Raw genomic sequence first — 26,930 nt, 5'->3', positions numbered from 1 at the left:
TAACTTGCAATCACTGTCCGCTTACGCTCCGTGAGCTACCTCCTTTAAAGCGTGGCCAGCGATCAGCTGCCCCTGCTGTCCTCCTCCCCAATCCATCCGTGCTCCTGCGGGTTAGCAGGGCCGTGAGGAACAGAGCAGAATGGGGCAGGGGACACGGGCTCGCTCATGGGGGAAGGGGGCAGGAACAGGGGGGACCGGGAGCTAGGGAGGGAGCCAGAGTTCAGAAAAGGGCGAGGCAAAGAGCGAGTGACAAGGAGAGCGCCTGGAGGGAGACGTTTTTGTAACTTTCCCTTTTACTAAATGGCGAGGCTTGCCTTTCATTATTTTGTGGCTTAAATGGAAGAAAGGCAGCGATTAACCCTGAAGGAGAACGAAAGAGTGGAAGGGAAAATGGGGGGGAGGGGGGGGAAAACACAGACTTGCTACAGCACAGCAAGCAGGCTCCATCCCCGCATGCGTGAGACTGCAGACCGAGGGGCTCTAGTGTGGAGATGATAGCGGCAGCAGCAGCAGCAGCCAAGACGTCCGCGCGCAGGGATTAGCCGCCGTGCCCTTTTGCATCCCACTTTGAAGGGTGGGCCGACAATGCGCGGAGGAACAATGCAGTCTGGACCCATCGCCTGCTAATTGCAAACTCCCGCAGGGAGGCTGCCGTCTCTTTGTGAACACAGAAATCTGCTAAATTTGCCGCTGTCATGAAAACGTGGGGCCTCCTTTTATTTCACCGTGTGTTTGTGCTGTCACACGTGCCAAACTAACACCGGGGACTCTTATTCAGGCGCTCGCTCACAAAACACAAGGTGTAAAATTGCACGTGCTATGAGGCCCACAAACCGCGTGCTGGCAAACGTCTCTGTTGACCAGATTTTTTTTTGCGTGAAAACTTGCCGATTTCTCATTTGGCAAAACAATGGAGCAAATTGCCGAAGCGATGCGTTTCAGCTGTTCCTTCAAGACAGACATCCCATATGTTCAAAATTCAGGTTACAAATGAAGTTGCTGGGTAACTAATGGAGCCTTATGCCATTTCAGAAAGCGGAACAAGCACTACTAATATCCTGGGTTTGAATTCTGACAGCCACGCGTGCTAAAACCTAGTTCTCAAGTGTAGCGAGTTGAGGGTCATAGGGCTCTCACCAGTGACTGCACTAATAAAAACACTCAGACTATAAAAGTTGGTTTCTCACTGAATTTAGAGGACTCCAGCTTTTGGGAATTAAATGTCGACATCGCCCAAACGCTATTCTCGGAGGGCACATAACAGCAGTGCCATGAGTGTGGATAATGAGGCCCACTGCTGCAACTTTATAAGCAGTTCCCTGGCATCATCTTCCCAGTCAATCCTCTGATACAAAATCACAATCCATTTTGAAAGTATATAGCATCACAATGCAACCACATTTCAAGGCGCTGTCTTGACATGTGCACGTTTATGTTAAATTGCCTAACAAAGTGAAAGGTGTGTCGGTCGCAATGCTTCATGGAACAATACCCAGACAAAAAAGCAAATCTCGTCAGAGCTGCAATTACAGAATATGCATAAGAACCCGACCTCGGCCACGAGCTTTAACAGCTGACGAGGTTTCGATTAAAGTGGTCAGGAATCCATCTAGTTTTACAAGACGTGAATCACAATTAATTGCTAAAATAACATTTCAGTGAAATACAATCCTTGTCGCATGCCCAATATACTTGCAAAGTGGTACCTCATTCACATTAGAATACGCAAACTTTAAAAGAAAACAAGCGGGTTACATTGTATCCTGTCTACTGCCGTCCAGAACTGACACGTACACTCTTCACTTGACAGTAATTACATTCATTCGACCCCGAGGATTTTAAAAGAAAACCGTCGACGTGGACGCAGGGACAGCGGAGCACCGGTGCTGTGTGGATGCTTGCGCTGTGGCCCGGTGACCTCCTAAGCAACATCCCCATTAGGCAGTGGCATCCCGCTGCGCTCGGTAATCCAAGTGGACGCATTAATCCTCCATCCTCCTCTCTCTCCCTTCGGCAAACCCTACTAATTAGGCTTAAGCCGGGACGGCCACGACAGCGGGCAGCAGTGGCCGATACTGAACCCGGCTACTGTACGCGGTTGTCTGTCGCGGTCGTTGCACGACCGTTGGTGGCTGCTACCGGGCATGATGTTAATGGTTAATTCGCCGGCCAGGTGACCCAAGCTCTGTGTAAGGGACGAGGTTGCAACCTGTGAAGTGCCAGACGGGGAAGTGCAAAAAAACGGGGACGTATCGCAGGAAGAATAGCTCACAAGGCCGTAATAATATATATTGGGGGGGGGGGACACATCCCCCCCCCCCCCCAATATTCAAATATGCTCAAAATGTCCCCCCCCCAATATATTGCTATAAAATAGATTTCTGTTTATATGATTGTGGTTATGGTTGTACTTTATTAATCCCTAATCTCTGCCATTACATACAATGAAACAAGAAAATGTAAAAAATAAAAAAACAGAGCAATGTAATACAATAATACACTATTAGACATCATTGTAAAACATAAATAAAAAGTCCATACTATGTGTTACTTCATTTTTTCATATTCTAGGCAGGAAATGGCATGAAATTCGTTTTCAAATTTAGATATATATTTTTTTCTGGGGGGGGACCCCCAGACCACCTGGAAGATTTGGTTCCCCCCAATGTTGACTCCATGGCTACGGCCTTGGCTCACGATATACTGGAAGAGGGAAAAGAAGTTAATGTGACGGACAAAAACTGAGACGTTGAATGTTTAATGTTCCCGGGAAGACTTGCAGGATAGTCCTGGGAAAACCAGGACAAGTGGCAACCCTATTAAGAACTCTGCTGCCGGCCAGGGCATTTTCTAGGTTGACTCAGCCTGAAATGACTCCCCAGCAAGGGCCTTTCTCAGGTAAGAGCTGAACGGTGCTCTCAGCACCTGAATTCACTTGACAGTCACATGTTGAAAATGGAAAACAGATTAGAATCAAACTCCGGCCATCCTTGCAGCTGCATTTTTCTAATCATCGAACAAAGACGGTCACTGCATCGTGCACTTTCAAATGCGATTCTGCAGCCATTTAGAACGCTCTTCCTTCCGATATTAGGAACCCACTGAAGCTATGCACTTTTACATCAAGATAGAAAAATCATTCTTTAGAAGTGCTTTTTGGTGTATAGTTTGTTGTCCTTCACCCCTGCACCTCTGATTAGCACGGTTGGCTACGTACGGTGTGAAACTGCTTGATTCATATATATACAACATAAGATATTTCTTCATGTGCTGCATTATCAATTCGCAATGTTTTACAGCCCTTTGTCAATTCACTGTTGAATGGCCTCCCCACGCCTCGCGCCGGTCTTGTTGGTTGTTTGACCATACTTCACTACACTGGTGAGTGAGGTAGGCCCAGGACCGTTTCACATGTCACTCACCTCACCACTAATATTGACCGCGGGCGGACAATCAAGCCGAGGCCACAGGGTTCACAGTCCGGTGCGTGAACCACTGTGCCACCGCTTCCTCGTTGCTGCTCAATTTGTGATGGGGCAGAAAATGGCGTGCGAGAATTGTGAACGTGCTCAATTTTACAGCAATTATTTGTTTACATTTTAACTGTGAATTCGGACAAAACACGCTTTCTGCAAACCACGGCATACCACAATCTATAAAGTGTCTGCACACAAGTGTATTTCAAGATACTGACTTGATGGGAAAACCCTTCTCCAGTCACTGTCATGGATAATATATTTGTAAAAAAGAATGTTTTTTCTCAATGTGAATTTTCGCTTTCAGCAGATGGCCCTGACGGTTCATAGTTTTTAATCTGCAACAATCCCGCCGTCGGCAGCTGTAAGTTAATTCACCGAGGCGCTGCACGCATGACGGCAGGTGTCAAGGAAAAGATTTCGTGGGTTTGGAGAGAATTTTGGCTTTATTATGTAAATGCACTCTCTTGCCCGAAATGACATAAAATCAAGTTAACATAAGAACCGTGAAAACGACAGCAGTCATCCTTCACCATATTTGACAGGCACCTCCTTGGGGCTTGTGATAAACAAATAAATAAAAGCGGCCAATAACTCGGAAGACTTTTTTTTCCAAGCCAAGAAATCCCGCTGACAGCATTCACAGCGATTGCAAATTCTGGCCCGCTCTTAATTGGCAGGTAAAAAAAAAACAATTTTGGGAGAAAAATAACGAGGGAGACAATTCAACAAATACACAGAGAAGGCCAGACCGTGCGCTCAAAAAAACCCCTGAAGACAAAGCGGAGAGAGGGGCGCACGCACGCATCAAACACGCGCGCACGCACGCAACCCCGCCGCCGCCCAGCAGCGCACTTGCCGGCGCGTTACCGCACAAAGGGCCGAGGAGCGGGGCCCTTCAGCAGATGGAGGCAAGCTGGACACAATGAAGTGAATGGCGTTTTATTGAAACATTGGATAATTAATTACTCTCTATTAATTTCAGCTGTTGTTTGTTTTGTTGTTGTGCAAGGGCCGCGGACAGACGGGACGAGCCCTGTCTCAGGGCCACGTGCGTTGCAGACGGAGCGGGAAGGCAAGCGGCGGACTTACAATCGCGGCAGCACCCCGCGTTTACCTGGAGCCCTCTTTATAACTCTTTGTTGTGGTGGGATAAGTGATTTACACATTATGGTAATGGCCGTTACGCCACTAACAAAGCGGGGCACAAGAGGCTGCATAAAGAGGCAACGGCAGAAAGAGACTGACAATCACACCTACATAATGCACGTGTTCTTTTCAAGCACGGCCCATCTTTACGAACTGATCGTATTGTAAAAGTGAGTGCACAAACGCTCCGATGCCAAATGCGATTGCGATGCAAAGCAACGGTAAAACTTATAAAAAAAAGTATATGCTGTATTCATGAAACATTATGTCCTTGGTGCCAACCGAGGTTGTTTTCGTGATCACAAGCTCTTAATGTTGCTTTATCTTTTCATCCTTGGCTGAATTCTCTCAAGCAGAATGTAGATAATTGTAAGGGCACACACGCTCATACAAAAAGAGAAACATATTCCGTATAGCCTGAACAGACTCTAAGAGCAAGTTATGTTGGCGAGCACCTATGAAGGTCGGCACGGCACACAAGGGGGTGGGTGGCAAGCACCACGCCCAGCTGCATTTGTCTCCCGAATGGCGATGTTTACATACCGCACCAAGTACTTGTTTGAGGCCAAGTTGACCTACGCACGTGCACAAACACATGCATACAGACACACACCACATACTATAGAAGACAAAAATCTGACAGAGCCTACAGACCGTTGGAGATTGTGCTGTTAGCGAGCACCTATGAAGGTCCACATGGCACATGAGGGGGTGGTGTCAGTATCACCTCGCCCGGCTGCCTTTGCTTTCCCAGCGCTGATCCTTTCAACGCACTGCACGAGGTACTAATTTAAGGCTGAGTCGACCTAGTGGAGGGCCCAGGACCAGTTTAGATATTTCTGGCTGTGAGCAGTAATTGAATTTGCGTGGCTGGGCTCGTAGTGCAGTAAGCCGCAACACTACCGCTCCACACCCACACAATACACGCACGAGTTCTGAACTTCAAACTGGCATGACCGCTCGCAAATCAGACATCCTATCGGCACACTCGCCTCGCAAAGGGAAAAACAAGTGTCATTCCCACTCACAGCCGCGTCAGTACACGCGTTGCACGCAGAACGTGCTAATCGACCAAACGAGCGCCTTAATTAACGGCGGGAGGACGCAGGAAAGGTCACATTATTGGGAAGTGGCCAAGGCATCCATCAACATGTGAAGGTGTGCAGTGTTTATTTGCGATTGAAGCAGGGCCGGTGGTTATTCTGCTGTGCGTCTGTTTGTCTGAGACAGGAAAATGAGATTCTGAGGGTTCAACAGCCGTGCCTTAGGGATCTAAGAGAGTCAAGCCAAGACAACCTACAGCAACAAGAGGAACAATTATTAAGATCACTGGGGCTAAGACTGACATATGATGTGCGAGTACGTGATCACACCGTGTTGTCAATTCCCCGCTAGATGAGGGTCATGGGGAGGTGATTTGACCACATCTCACCGTGCTGGTCCACTGATGGTTAGTGAAGGAGAACAGCAGAAGGGGAACGTAGAAGTACAACACAATTATTAAATTTGCTGCACTGGCATCGACACAGTGGCAGCTTACAACATCTCATATTCATGGACGGTGATTGCCCATCATGAGCACTGACCAGTCTCAAAACCTGCTTAGCTTATGAAAAGTGACAAGACTAGGCATGTTCTGAGTGATATGATAACAGTACAATATGAAAAAAATTAGCACGTTTGAGCGATTTGTCAAGAACTTCTTTAACTGAGAAAACCAGACAGCATTGCAGTGAACGAACTCACAAAAATCTAAATGTTAATTACATAGAAATTTGATTAGAAATGTAATTAATGATTTGGACATTTCCCTACTCAGTCAAAATTTAAATGTAATACAGAAATGTCTTACAAACACCAATAGTAGGACTCACAAACAGCCCAAAAAAAGCCATGTCTCTTTGCCTGTGGGAAGCGTAAAAACAGCTTCACAGCTCATCGGATTCTTCCAGTATAAATAATTATTCTGATTGTGAAGTGGGACGCGGACGCTCCACGAGGAGTGATGAACGTCTCGAGATGACGGCGATGCTGGAGACAAACCTTGCGGCATGCTAGAGTGCCACGACGCTGGTCCCAGCATCATAAAGCCCAGCCTCACCGCTAACAAAGAGTAATTCATCTGAAGACCCATCCCTGTCTCTCTGCCTCTTGAGCTCCCCTTCATCTCAATGCTCTCTTCTGCTCTCCGACTCTACTACGCTCTCCCCTCTCTCTCTCTCGTGCCTCTCTCTACTGCGCTCTCTCTCTCTCTGTTCACCACATCCTCCAACCCTCCCCCCCCCCCATCGCAGTCGCTCCCCCTCCCTCGTGTATTTTTCTCCTCGTCTGCCGCTCGTGTCTCTCTCTCTCGCCCTCTTCCTCTCCCCGCTCTCCGTTCTCACCAATCCCACCCATTGAGGCCGGTAATGAGGCGTGATTTATGGCTTAGCGGCGGCGAGCGAGCGAGAGTCGGTTTGCGCACAGCCACTCCAGACAAGAGGTCGCTCATTACCAACGCAAACACTACCCCGATTCACTGTCGCGTGCGTGTGTGTGCGCGGCTGTCAAGGGCTACTTGAGCCGGTGCACAAAGGAGGCGCGCGCCGGTGACACCACCGCGGCAGCCCTTCCCAGCCAGCGCCACGAGGTGACACCGCACAGCTACTGCGATGGCGCCCCTTTTCATGTATTGCCACTCACAGTGGGTTTATTCGACCACCGATCAGTTTCCTTCGTGTATTTATTACGAACGCTGATATTACCGATTATCTTAACGCCGTTGTGCCACGAAATTTTTTTAAAAAATGGACGCTTAAAATAGCCGCGGTGAACGATGCGCAACCCCGAGTCAGACAGATGATGGATTGGGCCCTCGCAACGATGGCTTGCTGCATCGCGAAATCACGAGTGATGGCAACGGATTGGGGAGGCGAGGCCTGAATCCGGCAGTGGATCGATCATGGCTGAGCATGATGACAATGATGAAAGTGATTGACATCCGTAATGCGACAGAAGCACCGCTGAGTTACTTAGAACGGTGGCGTGCTCTCGAATGCAAAACTACGCCCGACAAATGCAGCCAACAGACGACATCTTGCCCAATCGTTAAAAAAGGCGTGTTTTCAATCACATCCTAAAAAAATGTTGAAACTGAAGCTGCTCGTTACATCATCCGAGCGCACGATTACACTGATGAGCCTGCAGAGAGAAATGTCCTCATAAATCACAAGTCAATGGCCAGTTCTCTCCGTCGCAGCAGGCAGTTCTTCTCCTTCTCCATTAGCAAGGGTGCGCAGTTTAAACAACAAAAAGGGCCCACAACAGCCACAGCTCCCATCTAAAAGTGCTTGTGAGCAAGGTACTTTTTGCTGATCCTTAAAATAACGATGCGAGAGCAGCTGGCTCTCCCGCGTGCCCAGTCGTCGGGGGGGGGGGGGACGTGCCCAGCGGCTCCGAGCGACCTCTGCGGCATTGCAGACGCTCCTAGGGAGGAGAAACACCTGCGCTGCCACATACACACGTCACCACTATTTTTATTTCACGAGGTAAAGGGCCCACTGAGCGACGCAGCTCTTTCTCGGCAGCAACCCGGCTATAACAAATGATAGCTCAGCGAAGTGTGGCTTATCATGTGGACATTTAAAGCAGTCAAATTACTGCAAACGCGTGATGGTTATTCTAAATGCGGAGGGGGGGGGAGGGAAACAAAAAACGGAGGACCCGGAGAAAAATCCACGCAACCACCACGGGGGAAAACGCGCCCGGAGTGCTCTCGCAATGCTGCCCAGACATGGCGTCAATACCCCCCACACACCCCCCCCCCCCCAAGCCTGGACACACACACATCCTCCTCAGATACGTCTGGCCAGCGTGGAAGAGTAGGCCAAATATCCTCTAGAGGGGGCTCTCCATAGAGCTCTCTCTAAAGCTCCCTCTAGCAGAGGCCCTTCCGTCAGCAGCGGGGTGGGGAGCGAGCGAGTAGAGGGCTGCACCTTTGCAATTTACACAAAAATCCAGCGCCATCGTGAAACCGTTAATCTGACTGGCCACAGTCGTGCTGTTTGTCCCTGGTCATTTGGTGTATTGGGCCTTTGGGCCTGTGTTCAACAACCGTGATTTAAAAAAAAAAACACCCGCCTACGACCAAAGCACTCTGATATTGGAAGCTAACCACAACTGAGGCCGGACAGAGCTCGGATCGGCGACCATAATGCGCAACGTTGCCGTGAGCCGATGGCCTATATCAGGTGGGCCAGCAAAGAAAAGTGCAAGTACATTCCATTGTTGTACTGTACTTATATGCTTCCGCGTGTATGTTCCTTCACCAATCAGCACTGACCTACGACCTGAATCGCGTCTGGGGGGTCCTCACACAGCAACGGGGCACGTATCCACATATACTGAACATTGCACACGTCACACTCGTATACAGAATACCGCTCGGCACATGACATGACTTCATGAAATAAAGACACCATGAATAACTAGGGACAAAGACACCATGAATAACTAGGGACAAAGAACCCAGACTGAAATTTAGAGAAAGCATAATTTGGCTTTTATGGATTGCAAAAGCTCGTAGATAAAAGTTTTTGTGTGGTACATATATAGATTCTAGATTTGAAGCTTTTGTGACTGCAAGGATCCATACTCTTTGGTTCTATTCGGTAAAGTCACGTAGGTAAAAAAACAAAACAACAAAAATCACGACGTTTCGGCCACAACACAAGTGGCCTTCATCAGGTGAAGGGACCAAACTGTCCACAGGACAGCGTTGGAGTGAAGGAAGTCAAGCGACCACAAGCTTAAAAGGAGGCGACCTGCGCTTGACTTCTTTCACTCCAACGCTGTCCTCTGGACAGTTTGGTCCCTTCACCTGATGAAGCCTACTTGTGTTGTGGCCGAAACGTCGTGATTTTTTTTTACCTACGTGACTTTACCGAATAGAACCAAAGAGTATACATATATAGAGCCTAATTCTTGAAACAGAATATGAACCAAAAACAGATACACACAGACACTGAAAAGAGACAAACGTTTTATGTGATTTAAAGGTGTGTGTGTATCTACACAAAATTATAATTAAATATATACACACATAATAGGAATTAAGCATATACCTAAACAGGAAATGGAAAAAATGTTGAAATTAATACGAGCATTCCAATTTCTATATTTAGAAAAGCTGAATAAAACACGTGCGAAAGATTAATGTGTTTACGATTTGTTAAGAATGCATCCAACCTGCTGCTACGAATCCTAAGCAAAAAAAACTATAATTAGAGGTACAGTATTTCATATTCACAGGATTAAAATTCTGTAACTGACAGCATAGAATACATAGGTATAATTTAGTTTTCCTATATTGAACGTATTTATCCAAGAATGTACTCTTTAGTCAACCTAAAATCCACTTTAAAAGTGGGTAGTTGGTGACAAAATGTTATAAGAATGTGATATTAAAATCACACTCGCATTCTGTTCATTTATATTTCTACAAACACATTTAACTGTTGCTCATTTAACTTTGCGTGTGCCAGTCACAGCTGACAGGACCACGGCAGTGCAACGGTGTGGGCGAAGACATTGGTAACTTAATCTTGAATAAAGCGCACATTTACACACACACGCACGCATGCACTCACACTTATGTAATGCATATGAAGGGCTCGTAACGCTTCGGTCAAGCAAACATAACTGGAAAATAAATGCACAATTAATGGGAGTTTCTCAGTGAACCCCTTAGCGACTGCCAATCCTGGCAGCTTGGCCCCACTAACTAAGAACCCCCAGGGCCGACACGGAACCCGGCGGTTAAAGCATGGGAGGAGGGGGGGGTGGAGGGGGGCGATTGGCGGCGCTGGAGTCACCCTCACGCGCGGCGCGGCACGGCACGCACACCGCAAGCGAGAAACGCAGCTGAAGCGCGGGCGAGCCAAGCCACCCGTTATTCGCGTGGCGCTAAGAACCTCGCCATGACGAGCGTCGTGCTAAGCACCAATCGCTTTGCTAGGATCGCACGAAAACGCGCTGCCGGGATATACCTCCCTCCTCCTCCTCCTCCGCAGCAGCAGCGTGTCTCTACAGCCGCGCTAACGACCGGGTCAAAGTGGGCTCGAGTTATAGGCACAGGGGCTGACCCCGGCTGACACGCCGCACACCCTCGCCACCATTCACAGTGATCCTTTTTTTTTCTCTCCACCTGTCCCCACCCCACCCACCCTCTCGTCATCGTCGTCTTCTGCTGCTACCGCCGTTCCCCCGCCCCTCCTCGCGGCGGCGCTGAGCCGGGAGGCCGGTGGGCCCAGCCGTCAGCCATCGCCCCGGCTATTTCACGTTAACGGGAAAATCAATGCGGGGGCCGCGAGCGGTGTGCGGATGGGGCTGTCGAGGGGCGATGGCTCACAGCTCCCCCCAACTCCCACCGCCCCTGCCACTCAGCCCCCCCCCCCCCACCTACCCGTGACCACACGGCCACGCGGAATCTCGCACGACCGCCGACACCACCGCTAACCGGTTAACCCAAACCCGTCCCGTCACATCCAACGTTCGCATTTTTGTTTTGCTTTAAATGTTACAAACCAAATGGGGTCATGCGATAACAAGAGGAAAAGAAACAGACGCCAATTTTTACGGAAAGTTTTTCACGTCCCTATTGCGTTTATATGTTAAAAAACCCGACTTTGTACATATGTATGCTCGAGAGGGGCACTGGAATTCATGCATTAAAAAAAAAACCTCATTTAAGTTATTTGTTAGTTTTCGTGAGCGTACTGTTGCTGTTTTTTTCTGAGTAACTGCTTGGTGCACGAATGGCAATGTGGACTTAGAGGTGAAGGCAGCCAATCCACGCTTCTGTCAGCTGCTCTTTCATTGGCTCCTGCCGCAAAACTCCATACAAACCGCTGTTCATACTAATGTTTCGGCCGATATGTTTTATGCACAAACAACATTATTATTAAGAGCATTAAAAGGATGATGAATCAAACGTTGCTTTCGCAATTAAACGTAACTTTCCAGCCTTCTCATGCAGCTTTTGCTAATTTAAGAAAATTACCACTTACAGTCATTGTTGCTTAAATCACATCGATAAATAAAATCCAACGTTTTAAGTTTCATTACACCATTTAAAGTAATTTTAAGCGATGTAGATAATTTAATTTAGCATTCACTCAGGCTTAAACAATAATTTTTATGTCAGCCGTTCCAATTCAACATCCCAAAAGTTGTATCCGTCATCAAGGGGATATTCCTAACAAAGCGCATTTGGGATTGTAACATTTATTTTATAATCCAATAGGGATACTTTGTGGGGAAGTCAACATACTAAGTCCCATGACCACTCATACCGACCACAGAAATGGAGAATTTCCAACCCAATGGACCCAGGGCCACAAATAGAAGGTGAACATCACCCGGACTCACTTGAAACGGAAAACACTCGGGATTATTTTACAGCAACATGAACCAATTTAATCACGATGCATTGGCAACGAAGGAAATGCTAGGTAATAATAAATAATATTTAAAAAAAACTTTTTTTTTTAAAACACGCTTTTATGAAATGTACTAGTAATGGCAGAACTCCACGACTCCAGGAAGTGGCCCCAGAGCTTGCCACAACGTAAGGGGACCGTGGTCAATAACAGCCAACGTCAGTTAACAGTGGACAATTAGACCCAAGCCGAAACATAACATAAAAAAATAATGTTTAAAGATATATTTATTTTTTATGATAGAATATAGTATTGTCATCAGTATGACATAAATATACCAAGTTTGCAGTCGATACCACATTTGGAAGTGGGTTAATATTGAGTTACAAGATTTGAGGATACGACAGACAGAGTGAGTTAAAAGAAAGCGTGTAAAAAAAAACGATCCAGAGAGGTGGAAACCTGACACACTTGAAGACAAACCCTGGGTGTATTGGAAATGGAAAATACAACTTCAAAGTTAAAATAAATAAAGTTTTTCATCTTAAGATATATTTGGCTGCATCATTTAACATTGTTCCAAAAAATGACATGTTAAATTATATCAATGGCCACCAGTTATGATGGCCTACTTGCATCTGTCTCAATATCACCACCAATTCCTTTGCTAAGCAATGCAAATCAGTGACACCCATAACCAACTCATGCATTTTATATATATACACATTCAATATTTTTGTTTAGGCTACCCTGGCTTATTTCGGAAGGTTTACATGATATCTTCGACCTTAATGCTTATTAACCTGAAAAATATACTTCCTGTCGGCAATACATTTCAAAGCATTTCCGCTTGTGTTTAAAGAAACACTACACTAGGTATGAGAAGAGAAGACTCGCTGCCAATGTGTGCATTTGTGCGTGCCTATGTATGTCCATGCACTCGTGTGTGTGCACGTGAGCATGCGTGTGTGTGTGTGGGCGCGTGCGTGTATGTGTGCGTGTATGTGGCCTCAACGTGCACATAGCCTGGCACAAGCGCCGTGGTGACGTCACCGCCACTTAGTGGTGAATGGCAGCTGTTGTTGTTGCTGTGTATGTGTGCGCGCGTGTGCGCGCACGCAAGACGTGTCGGGTCGGGTTTAAAAATGGGAAGAAACGTTGCCGAGAGGGTGAGGCTATCTCACGTATTCCCAAAGTATATTTTTCCAGATGCCGGCGCTCAAGGCCCCCATTGGACGCAGCGGTCAAAAACAAATCCCAGCGGCTCGCTCCTGAGGCTCGCCGTAAGTACCGACTGCCCTGTCCCAACTTCTGTGCTTATTCACCCTCTTCTTCTCCACCCCCCTCCTCTTTAGTCCTGGCCCCCTCCCCTCTTTGGGGCGATGGTGCACGGACTCTCGCAGCCTCGGCAAGCGCTGGTCGTACGCACGACCCTGTGACCGCAATCCGCATGCCCACCGGCCAATCCCAGGACCCCTTGCGAACGACAAGGGCTTGGGGTGAAGATAAGGGGGGGGGGGAGAGGGGGGGAGAGCAGGGGGGTGGAAAGTGTTTTAAGTGCTCCCCTTGGCCCAGCTTGAGATGGGCGAGAGTCACCGTTGTTTTGTTATACCAGGTGAGAACTCCAGATAGCAGAATGGGTCTCATTTGCAAGTGATCCGAGTAGGGAGTGGACGGAGAAGAGAGTGCATGGAGATGGAGTGCAGGGAGATAGAGGGCACGGAAAATGTGGAAGCTGGCTCAACGTTGATTTTTTTGTCTGTTCAAATCCCAACAACAACAAAGCCCGACAATAAACCCAAAAGCTCCTCCAAGGAGTCTACATGCACTGTTGGGGCAAGCGTTGTTAGTGCGCACCTACGAAGGTCTACACGTCGCAACTGAGGGGGGGCGGTGCAGCCAGCACTATGCCGAGCTACCTTTGTCTCCCCAATGCTGTTGTTTACACACCGCACCATGGACTCATTTAAGGCGCAGTTGACCTCATCGAAGCCCAGGACCGGTGAAAATATTCGCCATTCACGTTTAGCCGTAGACGGGAATCAAACTCAGGTTTCCTGCTTCATAACGCAGTGCACTTCCCGCTATGCTACCACTCCCCCCTTTCCCAACACGCGTGCACACACACTTACACACTCAAGCACACCAAGGCCTCTGGGCAGCTCTGCTTATCATGCAGACGCTGGTAATTAAATTACTCCGCCGGAATGTTCTCACGCGGGCCCATGTCTGCATGGGAAATCGCCCGTGATTTTTAAGCAAAAGGCAGGGGAAAAAGACAGAACTCAAAAAGACGAGAGAGAGAGAGAGAAAAAAAATGAAACCGCCTACCTCCTCTGCCCCCCTGTGCACGAGTTGTCTTGGGCGCAGGCCTGCGGTGAGCTTTCGCAGGCCTCGAGATGTCAGCGCGGCGGGAGATGTTTATCGGCATAGCGAGAGCGCTGCTTGATCCGGACGTCTGGAGGTGAGCACGCTAACGCTTTCCGGGGAACAACCCGGGAGAAGGCCGGCCTCACGGTGGCGCGCCGCCTTATCGCCACTGCACAGCGTGTTGGACGTCTGTGCCAAGACTTACTAATTTCACTTTTTAGTTTGATCGACACGTGATGGACGCTCTTTGCAGGGCATATGTAAGGTGTGGCCCCGATGCAGATAAAGAGGCCTTTTGAAGAACCCATGTACGTTCAAGTTCTTTTGCACCGTGCGTGGCCAACCGTGCTAATCGGAGGAGCGGGAGTGACCTCGGGAGTAGTTCTTTAACGTCCTCTTCGAGGGGCCACTTTCCTACACGGGGTGACGCTCCGCAAGCTCCAGAGTTTCGAGTGGGAGTGTCTTAGTCTCATGACACGATGCCGTCAGCGCAATTGCCATGCGATTGGGAGACAGAATTGTTTTAAAAATAAATGTTTCCACAGAAGAGGGTGGCCAACGTGCACTGTCTTTTAAATGTATTACGTACATTTGTCAATTCACTACTGAATTACAGTCTCCCCCACGACGGTGTCAATCACAGGGGTTGTGTGGCCTAATTTCACCACGCTGGGCTGTGAAGGGGGTGACCCACGACCGGTTCAGGTCTCACAGTCACCACTGCTGTGAGTCGTGGCTGGGAATCCAACTCGGGTAGCCCGGTTACCAGCGAGGCATTGCCGCAGCACCATCGCTCAACCAATCGCGTGCATTACTCGCGTCAAACTCTGAAACAAGCTGTCTGTTGATAATAATAATTACAATATATATAACGAAACACACGTTACCTCGGAAATAATGTCATGCAAAGGAAATGTTTGAGAACGAACGCGCTGCTGCTTGAAGCACGGGGAGAACTCATCTCAGGGGTCGATTTCAAACCGGTTGTGACGTTTACCTGCACAGCCATACAAAACCTGCTATGAAGACGACCGATATCGGTGAAGTCACAGATAACACTGTGTGCACCCGCAGTCGTCACCATCATTAATTACATTTAATTACATCCCTGCTGCGGGAGAAGGGGTGGCGTAGTGGTTTTAGTACGGCTTCGCATCAGCGACGAGTGGTATCCAAACCGGCCTGGGGTAGCCTTTTCACCAACCCCCAGAAACGTAGGAACGCACGCGCAGCAGCCGCTCGCTCGCCCAGTCACCGAACGCATCGAGTTCGCCAGACTCCCGTTATCCTCAAGGGGACTTGTGTGCACTTCCACCTCAAAATGGCACAATAGTAGTCCATCCAGTAGCAGATTGATGGAGGGGCTGTGAACTATTATTTTATAGTAAATATAGCTGGGTGGTGCAACGGCGCGTTCGTTCACGCGCCACACTATGAGCTGGGGGGGTGGGGGGGGGGTGGGATGTGTTATAGTCCCAGTCAAGGCTAACATCAGTGGCGAGTGATTATTGAACCGGTCCCTGGGCCTCCCCCTTCACCGATCAGCACTGATCAGCATGGTGAAGTATGGTCAAACAAACTCTACAGTGAGGGAAAAAAGTATTTGATCCCCTGCTGATTTTATACGTTTGCCCACTGACAAAGACATAATCAGCCTATAGTTTTAATGGTAGGTTCATTTGAACAGTGCGAGACAGAATAACAACAACAAAATCCAGAAAAACGCATGTCAGAAATGTCATAAATTGATTTGCATTTTAATGAGGGAAATAAGTAGTTGTCCTCTCTGCAAAACATGACTTAGTACTTGGTGGCAAAACCCTTGTTGGCAATCACAGAGGTCAGACGTTTCTTGTAGTTGGCCACCAGGTTTGCACACATCTCAGGAGGGATTTTGTCCCACTCCTCTTTGTAAATCTTCTCCAAGTCATTAAGGTTTCGAGGCTGACGTTTGGCAACTCGAACCTTTAGCTCCCTCCACAGATTTTCTATGGGATTAAGGTCTGGAGACTGGCTAGGCCACTCCAGGACCTTAATGTGCTTCATCTTGAGCCACTCCTTTGTTGCCTTGGTCATGTGTTTTGGGTCTCACCCAAGATTTGACGGTACATGGCCCCGTCCATCATCCCTTTGATGCGGTGAAGTTGTCCTGTCCCCTTAGCAGAAAAACACCCCCAAAGCATAATGTTTCCACCTCCATGTTTGACGGTGGGGATGGTGTTCTTGGGGTCATAGGCAGCATTCCTCCTCCTCTAAACATGGCGAGTTGAGTTGATGCCAAAGAGCTCCATTTTGGTCTCATCTGACCACAACACTTTCACCCAGTTGTCCTCTGAATCATTCAGATGTTCATTAGCAAACTTCAGATGGCCATGTGCTTTCTTGAGCAGGGGGGCCTTGCGGGCGCTGCAGGATTTCAGTCCTTCACGGTGTAGTGTGTTACCAATTGTTTTCTTGATGACTATGGTCCCAGCTGCCTTAAGATCATTGACAAGATCCTCCCGTGTAGTTCTGGGCTGGTTCCTCACCGTTCTCATGATCATTGCAACTCCACGAGGTGAGATCTTGCATGGAGCCCCAGGCCGAGGGAGATTGACAGTTCTTTCGTGTTTCTTCCATTTGCGAATAATCGCACCAACTGTTGTCACCTTATTCTTGGTTCTTTCGGTAAAGTCACGTAGAAGGGAAACAATAAAATAAAAAAATTAATAAAAATAAACGATAAGCTGCTTGGCAATGGTCTTGTAGCCCATTCCAGCCTTGTGTAGGTCTAAAATCTTGTCCCTGACATCCTTGAAGAGCTCTTTGGACTTGGCCATGGTGGAGAGTTTGGAATCTGATTGATTGATTGCTTCTGTGGACAGGTGTCTTTATACAGGTAACAAGCAGAGATTAGGAGCACTTCCTTTAAGAGTGTGCTCCTAATCTCAGCTCGTTACCTGATAAAAGACACCTGGGAGCCAGAAATCTTTCTGATTGAGAGGGGGTCAAATACTTATTTCCCTCATTAAAATGCAAATCAATTTATAACATTTTTGACATGCGTTTTTCTGGATTTTGTTGTTATTCTGTCTCTCACTGTTCAAATAAACCTAATATTAAAATTATAGACTGATCATTTCTTTGTCAGTGGGCAAACGTACAAAATTAGCAGGGGATCAAATACTTTTTTCCCCTCATTGTATCACTGACATGGTCTGGGGAGACCTTCATCCTACAGTGGATTGACAAAAGCCTGTAAATCATCTATAATTACAGATAAGCTAAGTTTATAGCATTAATTATTAATAAACTACGTAGCAACCTTGGTGGTGAGGAAACGGTCACTTATTATTATTCCTGTTGAAGTTGCACACCATCAAAGACTTACCTTACTCTCAAGACTTGCAACTACATTCAAAAGAAAAACTGACAATTCATCACATTCCACGAAGTTTTCCTCCCTCAGAATCTTGCAGGAAACCCACTTAACTTGCAGTCGGCCGATTACAATGTCTGTACTTTGCGTCTTAATTGCTTTAATGAGCCCACACAATCAACCCTGCAGTGCGCTCGCAGGCAATTTTAAATTATTCTCTTTATTGTCCCCTTCCGATTCTCAAAACTCTGCCAGATCACGGTCGGTCTCCGCTCTCAGCAGCCCTCACGCACAGAGTCCCCTCTGAACGCACGCACGCGACGTAACAGATAACTCACATTCGTCAATAACACTGTGGCCTTCAGTGGAAAACTATATAATAGGTGACACCTTGGATCGTGACCCTTCAACGTAGCACATAAACAGAGAGGCCAGAGAGACAGAGTGGATGATGAGAGTTGGAGACTGCACCTTTGTACACTATGCAGCCTGATGAGACTTACGTTTTGAAAATAGCAGACATTTTGGGAAATTGCTCTTAGCGAGCACGTATGAAGACCGGCATAGCGCACGTGTGGTACCGGTCAGCAGCACGCCAGGCCACCTTTGTTTCCCCAGTGTTTACACACCACACCTGGTGCTCATTTATGGCTGAGTCGACATGGAGGAGGCACAGAACATATTCGGATACTAATTGCCACTGTTTGCAGTGCCATGCACCGACTGATACACGACAGCTCACCATTACACAAAGGCCCCCCCCGTATAGCCATACTGATGGTTAGGGATGGTGCTGTTAGTGAGCACCTATTAAGGCCTGCATGTCGCACAAGGGGGTGGCGTGGTCAACAAAGACAAAGATAAACTTAACGGACTGTTGGGGCAAGTGGTGTTCGCGGGCACCTATGAAGACCGGCACGGCACACGAGGGGATGGACGGCCAGCACCACGCCCGGCCGCCTTTGTCTCCTTCAGTGGCGATGTTTTTTTATATACCGCACCAGTCACTTATTTGAGGCTGAGTCGACCTAGGGGTTGCCCAGGACCAGTTCAGATAATCTTCACTGGTGTTGGTCGAGAATGGGAATCGAACTCGGGTCCCCGGGTGCGTGGTGCGGCTTACCAACCGCTTCACTATCACACACGCCCAGAACGTCACGGCGCCTGCATCCGCCCATGCAAAATTTTTTTTTTCCTGCTTTCCGACCCACCCCCTGATTGGAACCTCAAAAGGCTGGCGCCCAGGGGAAGCTCGCTTTCCCAGAAAGGTGAGCACGGCGCAGGCGGCGCGAAGGAATCGGTCATGGAGCGAATTAACCGTGTTTGACGGGCTCGGCTTAACTCCATTATTGCTGGGAGCGGGGGGGGGATTTGTAAAAGCAGATTTTTAACGTGCAAACGAGGCGAGATGGTCCACCTTTCAACACCGTCCCCCTTCTATGCTGACCAGTGTGTACGTGTGTGCGTGTACGTGTGTGTGTGTGGGAGGAGCTGTAGCGTAGCAGTTAGCGCACAGCGCTATGAACCCGGCGAGCTGAGTACGATTCCCGCTCACAGCCAACACCTGGTGATGGGCCTCCCCGAGGAGTGTAAATATCGCCACTGAAGAGACAAAGACGGTCGGTCGTGGTGCTAGCCACCCACCCCCATGTGTACCGTTACAACTTTCATCGGTGCGCGCTAACATCTCTTGCCCCAACAGTCTGTTAAGGCTATACGGGGGATCTTTGTGTAACTTTATTGAAACGTAGTGCAAATTTGGGGTGCCCCCTTACGTCACGTCGTGTCTTCTAATCCGGAATATATGGTAAATGCAAGAACCACATGCGTTATGATTATGGATAGAAAAGTGTTTTTCTGCGCACTGCCTGCACCTAGCATCGCTACTCCACAATGTGCCTTGAAACTGAAGCCACGCAAAAGCTTCAGTGCTTTGGTATCAAAAACATAAAGTATATATTTTTGAAAACGAGTCGGCTAATTACAAAAATATTTTGATTTAAAGCTTTCGTGACTGCAGTAATTCATATTCTTAGTTCTTTCGGTAAAGTCACGTTGAAGGGAAACAACAAAATAATAAAATATATATAATAATACAATATATATGAAACAATAAATATATATTTTATTATTTTGTTGTTTCCCTTCAACGTGACTTTACCGAAAGAACTAAGAATACAAAAATATTATTACACCCTTTAAAATATAATAATTAACAAGTTGATGATTACACTCCTTTGAATAATTTCATAATTGTATGCACGCAAAGTAACAATTACACTATTATTGCAGTTGTAGGTGATATTAATTGGCTTGGATTGCATTATTAATTCAAACATTTGGACCCTGCTCAAGACTGGGACTTTCACTGGACATCTGTGATAAAGACCTTGATAGCTTCATCCGATTCCTCCAGTATAAATATTCTGATTCTAAAACGCTGGCACACGTATAGCGTTCCACTTTCGCGAATGACACAGCAGAGTTTCGCCGTGTTATTTACAGTAAAGGCCCTTCTTTTCCCACCTGAAGAAGACCGCTTGTGTTGCAATCAAAACGACGTGGGTTTTTTGCTTTTAATTTAGATTTTAGTTTTCTATCTACGTGACTTTCCCGAAAGAACCAAGAATATGAATAGTAAAGGCCCTCTTCCGCTATTCCCAGAAGCAATGACTGGGGCGGCAGTGAGGAGTGCCAGGGTGGTGATATGTTAACTACCTCGCCTGGTATACAGGAGGTCGTGGGTTCGATCCAGACCCTTACCCCTGTATACTTGGAGTTTGCACGTTCTGCCCGTGGCCGCGTGAATTTTCTCCGGGTCCTCCGGCTTTTCCATCCACATTCAGAAACGTGCGTTTAGAGTGTTTGGCTGCTAGAAATGTCCACGCGATAAGCCACTCAGTTGAGCTATCACACGTGACCAGGTTGCTTCTGAAAAAGTTCCATATAGCTCAGTGGGCCCTTACCGGGCTGACTAAAACATTGCTTAGTTTTAGTTTAATTGCCGGTGTGAAACTGGCTCGGCACTGAAGCAGAAAATCCGGCCGCTTCAGTGCCGTCAAAAAAAACCCAGATGAGCAAACGCGATTACGTTCAAGTGCACCACGGCAATGTCCGCGGCGACGAGCACCTCTCACAACGCGGGTAGACGTTAACAACTGCGATGCCTCAAGGAAGGAGCATGGGCGCAGTGGTTCGCAAACTGCGACATGAAACCGGCAACCTGAGTTTGATTCCTGGCTATGGATAACATCAAGTGGGGAGTTAATACCTGTGCGGGCCCCCTTTCACTTCTGCAATGATCAGCGTGAAATATGATCACACACCACCACCCCCCCCCCCCCCCATAGCTGACAGTGTGAGGAGACTTTCGTTTATGAATTGACAAACGGCTGTAAGTTGAAATTGTTCACTACTATTTTGTGGTTGCTGAAAAACTTTTTTTTCGTGAATGAAGGAAACGGTAAATAAGTGTCTCGGATGTTAGCTGCGAATCTTTGAGAAGTGAGAAGCTCTGTTGTATTTTATAGAAATGTCACGGCTCAAGCGTGTAAAGTGCGGTCACGCGTCCTTTTTAAAATAATATTTTATTTAGAAGAGGGAAAAAAAACTTTCCTGTAAGAAAACAGCTCACATTTAAATGAAATCCAGTGGAACAGGTAAACTGAAATGCTAAAGTAATGTTGTCGGATAGGATTTGGAGAACGTCAGTCTGCTACGGTGCACGTGTCACAGGTAGGCAATGCAGAGGTGGGGGGAAACGCCGCACGTGCGGTGTCAAGATGGAGACGGAGCGGCGCTACGGGGACGTGAGAGGGGGGGGGGGGGCTCTGCTCGTGCTTGGGAGTCTCGCCGACGGAGAGGGGGGGGGGCCCTTCGTGAAATTCACCACCGACTGACTGACGGCGCACAAATAGAGGCGAAGGCGTTCTAGCGGTGCGAGCGCCACGCGCGCGAAATAAACGTCCGGCGTGTTGGGCCGCGGCCAAAATCCACGCGCCGGCACTCGCGCGCACACACGCACACACACACGCACACACACACGCACACACGCACATACGCACGCACACACGCACGCACGCACACGCACACACGCACACACAAGGACACACACGCACACACACATGCACTCATGCACACACACACGCGCACACACACGCGCACACTCGTTACGCAGCTCAACCGGGAGGCTCCAACTGCAGAGTTGGGGGCAAAGACAGCGCGGTCAAATCAATCATACTTCACAGGTTGTTTAAAAAAAATGAAAAAAAAATACTTCTGCTAAATGCGAGACTTAATCTTGAAATAAGTATACAATTCTTAATCACGTTAGCAAGCCATAAAGTCATACGAAATTTAATGCCTCCTATAAAAATACTGTTGAAAAATACCGCCGAATGCTATATTTATTTTACACAGAGCATAGTGCTTGTATTATACTGCGTAGCCACCGTTTTTAAAAAATCACCTGGAGTTTTAGTCTCAAGAAAAATTAAACGTTGAGCTTACATTTTTTTATCCAAATATTTGGATTACATTGTTTTTTTTAATCACGTCTAGGCACATAAAAATAAGAGGACCTAAAATTAATGCCATGAAAATTTTAGCACAAATTCTAACAGCTTTTTGTACATATGTAAAGTAATCTATAACTGAATTGAGGATGGGTTGGAAAACACACAACAGCTATCGTTCATACCTGTGTAAATATAGATAGCGAGGTATCTCAAAAATTATCGGCCTCAAGCGTACATATCGTTTTCCTAACGTGCGAGTAATTCCGTGACGTTGCTTTGAGGACGCAGCCTGAAATGCGTGCACTCCTGTAAACCGGGCAGCAGTTAGGTGCGAAAACGTGTGGCCTACGCTTGGAACACGTGTCGGCTCTCACGCCCCTCCGCCACCAACCCCTCTAATGCCGAACACACTGCACTGAGCTTTTTAAGAGCCAATGTACAACAGCGGCGGCGGCGGCGCTTTTAAATGCACTGGGGCTCCTAACAAAAACAAACCGATCACATTACCCCGCAAGCCAACACAAAGGGCGGCCAGACAAGCTCCACTCTCTCCTGGGAACGACACAACGCGCACGCACGCGCTCATTCATTACACGCCACGTACGATTGTACGTGCGTATAAATGCGTGTGTGACCACGTCGTTATGCGTGTAAAAGAACCGGTCCTGGATATGCGATTAACGTATCGACGATGGTTGCCTTCACATGGTGCGACGGCAAGATTGTGAAACTTGTGGTCGGTGGCTTGGGGTGGCCTTCATATCCAGCAGAGGATCGCGCGCGCATGCGATCGCCGCACAGATGCACCGTGCCAATATTCGACGCGCGCGCGGTATATTTATGAGCCTGCACGTGCGTGCACGTGTATATTAACGGCTACACACACACAGACTCTCCGGTGTAAATTCCTTGATAAAGTGCTTTAATTACCTGCGGTCCGCTATTCAACTCTCCCCCTCTCCCCTCCCGTTCTACCGATGCACTGGTTATTAATCAGAGACAGGGCGCTTCACGATACATGTATATAGCCTAACGAGTTTAACGTGCGCAACTCTTGCCAAGCCATCGATACTTCGCAACGGCGGAGGGGAAGGGGGGGGGTCGCAAGATACCCGGTTAAGATATCAATCGTCACTGATGTTTGCCGAGCCATGAAATCAAACGTAGACTGTCACGTTCATACAGCAGTGCACCAACAAACTGCGCCACCGCTACACTTGTACGTATAATTAACGTGACTACATATTTAAATTGTAAGTTATATATTTGTACAAAGGTTAGTCTATGCAGAGCCCTCCGCAGGTTTAACGCGAAGCTCGAAATGTCGCCACAAATTTAGTTCCCACATTTAAACTCCGGGGACAATTATCAAGGGGCACAGCAGTAGCTTGCGTGCCATCGTTTCAGTCCCGCCACAGATAGAACCCGTCCCCCTTGGGTACGGCGAATCCGAGCGACCGTCCCGGGCCCCGCACTATGGGGGAGTTGGGGGGGCGCGCGCGCTTCGACGTTACGGTACGAGATGTAAAACTTCCGATTTAGTTTGAAGGCGTCACGTGGAGGGGGGGGGGCACACACGGCGTGGGATTTTTCCCCGAGCCTCGCACCCACCCTCTGTTGATGGCCCGTTGTACATTCATAATATTGATTATAACTTAAAACAATATTAAAAACGCGTGGCTCGATCTAAGAGCACGCTATACGGTCATAATAATAATAATTCACGGCTGTAATGATAATAATCATAGCATGAGTAGCCACAATACTACAGAACAGTGAAAACAAATCGCAATACGCACAAGGGCGTAGCAAGCTAGAGAATGGTACAACTGGAATCTGAACAAATTACAAGAAACCCCCCATATCATCACAACGTAAAGGGGAAAAAAAACGTGGCCGAAGAGAACGGAACGCGTCCGGGAGCACGTGCATCTAGGAGACGGAACGATGAAACCGGATCACGTCGTGCAGATGTTGCTAGGTGGATCGTTACATCGTCGCTGGATCGTGAACGGGAGGCTGCAGCTTACGGGGAAGTGCGCCTTTATCCAGCAGTGGATGGACCATGGCAGCTACTGATGATAATAATAACTACAAATATAATAATACTGTACTAGTAACCCTGGCCAGGGCCAACGCGCGTCCCCACGTGCCGTTCGTCACGGCCCCACGGGCAATCAACCCTCGACGACACCCACGACTGATCGCTCCAGCACACAACGCACCCAACGATGGCGATATTACCACGCGCGCGCGCGCACCACACCCCCACTCTCGTTCCCCCTCCCCACCACCACCACCGCACATTTAGTAATCGCCAAACCGGTTATTGGACCGCAACAATAGTGCGTTACGAAGCGCGACAATCAGATTAAACACTCGTGAGATCAAAGCCCCAGTCGAACAGCCGCCGCCGCCGCCCGTGGCTTATGCGGAGACACTGGGAGGACGCGTGCCCCCCGCTCGCCCTGTTTGTTTTTAGCCACGCGAACCGTCCGCGAACGTACACGCAGGGAGGAATCCGAGACGCAAAGGGCGTCGTGACAACAACTGCACACGCCCTAATATGTAGGGTGAATCCGTTTACAGATTAGCCGAATGCAATAACCGTACAATTGTAAATGTCGTGGATTTACTCTCCAGCACACCGGTGGGCTGAAGTAGTAACTGATCGGCGCGTTTTGTTTACGTGACGAACCTGACACTGGCCGTGTCGGGTGGTGGAGGGTTACGACACATATATACTTAGGCGATCTTACCCAATAACCTTCATTATGAATATTGGTCGCGAAAGCCTACATGTTAAACTACAATACTGTCGTCGGAATTAATAATATGAGACAATAGTTTAATTCAAATCTACAAACGGTCGGACCCACAAACCTCTGCACTATATGCACACACGAATTACATCTCCTATAGCACTGCCCCGCTCTGTAAGATATGGAGCCATTGCTCACCTATTGAAAACGACGGCACGAGGCACTCATTAGCTGATTATAATCAGCGGGTGGGTGTCTTGAAATGATTCACTATGTACCGCATAACTTATACTACGAGCAACTTCAATATTTTACCGTAAACACACATAACGTCGACTGATTTCGTGTAAATGATCTAACGATGCTCTGTAATGGATAGAAAGCTGAAATTCGGCACTAACTTTAGTCAAGTCTGTAGTGCTAATAACGAACACAATCCAAACTCAAACGCCTTAATTTGGGGACATAAAAATATACGGCCGAATGTTGATTGATATTTATAAAAGGGAAACAGGTTTAGCATGAAGTTGCGAAATTAAATCAAGTCTCTTATCTTTCGCTTATAATTTAAAAAAAACACACACCACCCTCCTCCTCATCAGTGTGAACAAAGTAATTCTGGTCCACGTGGAGTGTGACACCAAAGCCATTAAAGAGCGGACAAATCCCGTTAAGGCAAATACTGCAAGGTCCCTTGTGAACTAGGAAATCCTGAGTTTCATCCCAGGCCACGGACAACGTCAGCGGCGAGTGATGCCTGAACCGGTCCTCAGCCTCGTGCCACTATCAGCAAACCGCTACGTCCTTCATCCAGCAGTGGATTGACGAACGGCTGTAAACAATGCAGCTATTAATTAACGCCAAGCGGGCCCAATTCACGTGAGCGTTTTACGCAACCGACGATTCAGACGAAGGTGCAACCATTGAGTATAGAAAATAAGACACAAACGGGGAAAGAGGGAGGTCTCACTTTTCGACCAATTAGTGCACAAATAACGTGGCCTTTCGCTTTCACTTGTCTAAATCCCAGCTCCGTTGATAATTATTTCGGGTCGACTGCCATGCGACCAACATCAATAACAACGCTGAGTGTGTGGGGCCAGTGGGAGGAGTCATCTCGTGGAGAAACATCAATAGGCCAGCACTCGTCATTAGTTGTATTGTGGCGGATTCGATGATCGTGTAGGTGTAATGTCATTTTTATTCTATAACTATAACTCTCCACCACCCGACAGAGCCGAATCAAATAAAGTTGTCACGTGAGCAACTTGATTAGATATTAGTCGTGAAGGCCTATCGGATTATTCCAGTCTAAATAAACATTCTGATTCCACACGTATGGAATTATACTCTAGGTCACTTAAACTTTGTTTTAAAATCTTCTATGCAAATCTCTTTGGAGTCGCTTCTGCTCTGCGAGATTTCCCGAACAGCTTCCTTGCTCACCGCGATGACAACCTCACCGGCCAAAACATATATTTTTACAACGACCGCAACAACAATATTACAATTACATAAAATGATATCACTAACAATGGCTCGGCATAATAAACGCGAGCGCGCCTTCTCGAATCCCTTCCAATCCACGCCACCCCCCCCCCCCCCCCCAAGAGGAGAGAGAGAGAAGCCGCGGATCGACAAATTCCCCGTCGCGTTCACCGCAACAGCCAGCGACTGTCGTCTCTCCCTCGGGCCCGACACTTGTCTCTTTCATTCAGAATCAGAATATTTATACTGGAGGAATCCGATGAGCTATAAAGCTCTTTTTTTCCCCCACAGATGTCCACAACGTTACAACACCAATCAAACAAAACACGACAGGAGTGAAAAGTATAGGTATAGTAAATAAACCACTTTACATATATACAAATACAACTAAA

At 47.7% G+C, this 26,930-nt stretch overlaps 1 protein-coding gene and 1 long non-coding RNA gene across 7 annotated transcripts in view; one reads left to right on the top strand and one right to left on the bottom strand.

Annotated features, from left to right (window-relative positions):
• The window catches only part of NBEA (neurobeachin), a 288,718-nt gene that overhangs the window by 59,239 nt on the left and 202,549 nt on the right, over positions 1-26,930 (bottom strand). The window lies entirely within an intron of this gene.
• On the top strand, positions 1,840-4,877 carry LOC142924743 (uncharacterized). Its single transcript, XR_012941821.1, has 3 exons — positions 1,840-1,964; positions 2,775-2,898; positions 4,489-4,877. It is a non-coding gene; the product is annotated as an uncharacterized LOC142924743 (long non-coding RNA).

The sequence above is a fragment of the Petromyzon marinus genome, chromosome 16 (genome assembly GCF_048934315.1).
Source record: "Petromyzon marinus isolate PM22_M1 ecotype Great Lakes invasive population chromosome 16, UKy_Petmar_22M1.pri1.0, whole genome shotgun sequence".
NCBI classification, from domain to species: domain Eukaryota; kingdom Metazoa; phylum Chordata; class Hyperoartia; order Petromyzontiformes; family Petromyzontidae; genus Petromyzon; species Petromyzon marinus.
This window is presented reverse-complemented; position numbering and strand designations above follow the sequence as displayed.